The sequence below is a fragment of the Rhipicephalus sanguineus genome, chromosome 3, assembly GCF_013339695.2.
Source record: "Rhipicephalus sanguineus isolate Rsan-2018 chromosome 3, BIME_Rsan_1.4, whole genome shotgun sequence".
In the NCBI taxonomy this organism is placed as follows: Eukaryota; Metazoa; Arthropoda; class Arachnida; order Ixodida; family Ixodidae; genus Rhipicephalus; species Rhipicephalus sanguineus.
Genome location: NC_051178.1, coordinates 33,701,494 through 33,706,590, shown reverse-complemented (window position 1 = coordinate 33,706,590; position 5,097 = coordinate 33,701,494). Strand labels below are relative to the sequence as shown.

At 51.3% G+C, this 5,097-nt stretch overlaps 1 non-coding gene across 1 annotated transcript; it reads right to left on the bottom strand.

The window, feature by feature from the left end:
• Positions 1-4,337: 4,337 nt before the first annotated feature.
• Positions 4,338-4,409, bottom strand: Trnat-cgu (transfer RNA threonine (anticodon CGU)). The gene has a single exon. It is a non-coding gene; the product is annotated as a tRNA-Thr (tRNA).
• Between the last annotated feature and the right edge of the window lie 688 nt (positions 4,410-5,097).

The following is a 5,097-nucleotide window of genomic DNA, read 5'->3' as shown; positions in this document are numbered from 1 at the left end:
TCGGCGCCAGCTGTGTTCCAGCGAAAGTGAAGACGATGACGTTCGTGTGCTGCGCGCTCGGTCTGCTCTTGTGCTGACGCTGTGTAGCATTCGTGACCCTTGTGCCAGGCGCCATGCCGAACCTCTTTAGAAGAACCCGCCTGCTGCATTTGGTGGAGCTGCTGGGTAGTTCCCCTCCTCGTCCTGGAGCTCCGCAACCGCACTTTACCATCTGCCTCCGCAATGACCGAGGACACCGTTCCCTCTCCAGCCCCACCTACACCCACGTCGGTCATGTGTGCTGGGGTGTTTCTTCAACGTGACCCTCCGATGTTCAGCGGCACTGACGAAATGGATGTCGAAGACTGGCTGGTAGAGTTTGAGCGCGTGAGCGGTCCCAACAAATGGGATGAAAGTGGAAAGTTGACGCACGTCAGCTTTTACCTGACTGATGTGGCCAAGCCTGATGTGGCCAACCATGAAGCCGATTTCACCACCTGGTCGGCTTTCAAAGAGAAACTCACTTCGTTCTTCGGTAGGCCAGGCGTGCGAAAGCTTCGCACCGAACACTGCCTGCGTGCCAGAGCCCCCCCCCCCCCCCCAAAAAAAATGGTGAGACCTTCACAAGCTATATTGAGGATGTCATCGACCTATGTAAGCGGGTGAATGTGTCAATGGGAGAATCTGACAAAATAAGGCACATCCTGAAAGGCATAAATGACGATGCGTTCCATAGGCTAGTATAGCCAAGTGCCCTCAGACAGTGACGCAAGTCATTGAACTATGCCAAAGCTTTGATGAGCTGCGTAAAGAGCGCCTTTGTACCCGTCGCGCCGGAATTACCACAGCGGAACTCTCAGCCTGCTAGAAGCACTGGCGCTGAATATTCCGCCTTGCTGCCACAAATTAAGCAGCACGGTCGTGAAAAAGTGGCTCGCCAGCTCTCCCTTGTGGCATATGTGTCAACGAGAGCCCCACGGCACTGGATCACTCGCTCCGCCGTGCCATTGAGAGGCAAGTTGCCGAGGCTCTCCCACCTCCTGTTCCAACAACGCAAGTTGCGGCGCCTCTCACTTACGCTGAAGCCGTTACCCATTCATATGCTCGACCGACGCCAGTACCATCCGGCTCAGTCACCAACTTCTACTCGTCGCCACGCCCTGTTCGCCCGGTACGCCCTGTTCACGCACCACCCTTCTCGCCTCCCGGACCTTCTCACAACCCCTGGCGTACTCCAGACAACAGGCCTATCTGCTATGCCTGCGGTATTCCTGGCCATGTTGCACGCTACTGTCGTCGCCGCGGCCTGTATTCGCATGATGACGCCACCAACCTCGGCTACATGCCACAGCAACCAGCACACCATATCCCTGCTGACTCATCGGACACTTATTCGCACCGTGCCACTTTCACCTCCCGTCGATCTTCTTCTCCCCGGCGCCGCTCCATTTCTCCCATGCTCCGCCGTTCCAACTCTGCTCAGGAGAAAAACTAAGAGCCGCATTTCCTGAGGCAAGAACAGCGCCTTCGTCGAAAATTTCAAGGCCTCATCTTTTGCCCCCTAACGAAATCGCAGTTTTTATAGACGGTGTCGCGACCAACGCTCTTGTTGACACATGAGCTGCCCTTTGTGTTAGCAGTGAACTACTATGCCGCAAGCTCAAGAAAGTGACGATACCGGTTTCTGACCTTCTATTACGGACGGCGAGCTCACAGCACGTTAAGCCTTCGGCCGCTTGCACAGCACGTGTTTTCATCAACGACGCATTCTATATTGTCGAAATTGTTGTCCTCTCGCATGCGTCGCATGACGTCATCCTCGGCTGGGACTTCGTTTCCGCACATCATGCTGTCGTTGACTGCACTTGTGCTCAACTCGCTCTGTCCCCTTTCGATACCGCTGTCCTGGACTCCCAAAGCCCGTCGTCTAAACTGGTCGTCGCTGCTGACGTCGTCATTTCTCCGTTCTCTGCCGCCTTAGTGTCCGTTTCCTGTGACTCTGTCTGCGATTCCAGTGTCCTGTTTACACTGTCTGAAGACCGTGCGCGCCGACGAAACCTTGTACTCCCTTTTGCCGTCGTTACACTTGCGAATATTGCTGGTGCAGTCTACGCGTGCAATCCATTCCCCTGCACATCAACTCTGTTACACGGCGAATGCATCGGCCGTCTGGACACTTTTGATGCCATCTTCCCGTTGGATGCACCCTACGATATGGCACCACTAACGATAAATGCCGTCACTTCCGCCACCGCACCCTCCTCACCTGACCAAGACGCCTTCTTGCGTAGCATCGATAATGCGCTTACGCAAGCCCAGCGCACAAAGGTTGTTCAACTGCTTGAACACTTTCGTGGTTCATTCGACGTCGGCCAATCATCACCGCACGTCTGCGGTTGTTCATCGTATCGACACTGGTCACCATGCTCCACTGCGACAGCGTCCCTTCCGAGTATCGCAAGCCGAACGTCGCGTTATTAGCGATCACGTAGATGATATGCTGCAACGCGGCGTGATTCAGGAATCCAACAGTCCCTGGGCTTCTCCTGTCGTGCTGGTGCGAAAAAAGAATGGTTCGATCAGATTTTGCGTTGACTACCGCCTGCTAAACAACATTACGAGAAAGGATGTTTATCCCCTACCACGAATCGACGATGCCCTGGATTGCCTTCAAGGAGCCGAATATCTTTCTTCTCTGGATCTGCGTTCAGGCTACTGGCAAGTGCCGATGGCTGAAGCCGACCATCCAAAAACAGCTTTTGTCACCCCTGACAGCTTATACGAATTTAATGTAATGCCTTTCGGCCTTTGCATCGCACCTGCAACCTTCGAGAGGATGATGGACGCTATTCGCAGAGGACTCAAATGGCAGACCTGTCTATGCTACTTAGATGATATAATATTAATGAGAGCTAACAGACAATAACGCCAAGGAAAGTACAGGGGGTGTTATCTGTAGTATTTAGAATATAAATGTGAAGAAAGTAAAGTGGACGAAAAGATGACTTGCCACCGGCAGGGACCGAACCTGCGACCTTCGAATAACGCGTCCGATGCTCTACCACTGAGCTACGGTGGCGGTCATCCTCCCGTCCACTTTCTGGGGTATATATGTTGATTTAAACCTAGGAGTGTTAGTCAGCGCCAGTCGCAGCCATGGCGGCGAGTGTGGGACACTCTTTTTTTGCCTGTTGGCGTCACGTAGCACGTGATCTTTTTACGAGCTGGCAGCTGACCAATAATCCCTCGCATACTACCTGAAGGCATTAAGTCTGCCAGGACGAGACCCTCGCTATGAATGAAGGAAAGCAGATTATTTTTCAAGGGCTCGTTTATCTTTGTTAGACACAATATTAATGAGAGCTAACAGACAATAACGCCAAGGAAAGTACAGGGGGTGTTATCTGTAGTATTTAGAATATAAATGTGAAGAAAGTAAAGTGGACGAAAAGATGACTTGCCACCGGCAGGGACCGAACCTGCGACCTTCGAATAACGCGTCCGATGCTCTACCACTGAGCTACGGTGGCGGTCATCCTCCCGTCCACTTTCTGGGGTATATATGTTGATTTAAACCTAGGAGTGTTAGTCAGCGCCAGTCGCAGCCATGGCGGCGAGTGTGGGACACTCTTTTTTGCCTGTTGGCGTCACGTAGCACGTGATCTTTTTACGAGCTGGCAGCTGACCAATAATCCCTCGCATACTACCTGAAGGCATTAAGTCTGCCAGGACGAGACCCTCGCTATGAATGAAGGAAAGCAGATTATTTTTCAAGGGCTCGTTTATCTTGTTAGACACAATATTAATGAGAGCTAACAGACAATAACGCCAAGGAAAGTACAGGGGGTGTTATCTGTAGTATTTAGAATATAAATGTGAAGAAAGTAAAGTGGACGAAAAGATGACTTGCCACCGGCAGGGACCGAACCTGCGACCTTCGAATAACGCGTCCGATGCTCTACCACTGAGCTACGGTGGCGGTCATCCTCCCGTCCACTTTCTGGGGTATATATGTTGATTTAAACCTAGGAGTGTTAGTCAGCGCCAGTCGCAGCCATGGCGGCGAGTGTGGGACACTCTTTTTTTGCCTGTTGGCGTCACGTAGCACGTGATCTTTTTACGAGCTGGCAGCTGACCAATAATCCCTCGCATACTACCTGAAGGCATTAAGTCTGCCAGGACGAGACCCTCGCTATGAATGAAGGAAAGCAGATTATTTTTCAAGGGCTCGTTTATCTTTGTTAGACACAATATTAATGAGAGCTAACAGACAATAACGCCAAGGAAAGTACAGGGGGTGTTATCTGTAGTATTTAGAATATAAATGTGAAGAAAGTAAAGTGGACGAAAAGATGACTTGCCACCGGCAGGGACCGAACCTGCGACCTTCGGATAACGCGTCCGATGCTCTACCACTGAGCTACGGTGGCGGTCATCCTCCCGTCCACTTTCTGGGGTATATATGTTGATTTAAACCTAGGAGTGTTAGTCAGCGCCAGTCGCAGCCATGGCGGCGAGTGTGGGACACTCTTTTTTTGCCTGTTGGCGTCACGTAGCACGTGATCTTTTTACGAGCTGGCAGCTGACCAATAATCCCTCGCATACTACCTGAAGGCATTAAGTCTGCCAGGACGAGACCCTCGCTATGAATGAAGGAAAGCAGATTATTTTTCAAGGGCTCGTTTATCTTTGTTAGACACAATATTAATGAGAGCTAACAGACAATAACGCCAAGGAAAGTACAGGGGGTGTTATCTGTAGTATTTAGAATATAAATGTGAAGAAAGTAAAGTGGACGAAAAGATGACTTGCCACCGGCAGGGACCGAACCTGCGACCTTCGAATAACGCGTCCGATGCTCTACCACTGAGCTACGGTGGCGGTCATCCTCCCGCCCACTTTCTGGGGTATATATGTTGATTTAAACCTAGGAGTGTTAGTCAGCGCCAGTCGCAGCCATGGCGGCGAGTGTGGGACACTCTTTTTTCGCCTGTTGGCGTCACGTAGCACGTGATCTTTTTACGAGCTGGCAGCTGACCAATAATCCCTCGCATACTACCTGAAGGCATTAAGTCTGCCAGGACGAGACCCTCGCTATGAATGAAGGAAAGCAGATTA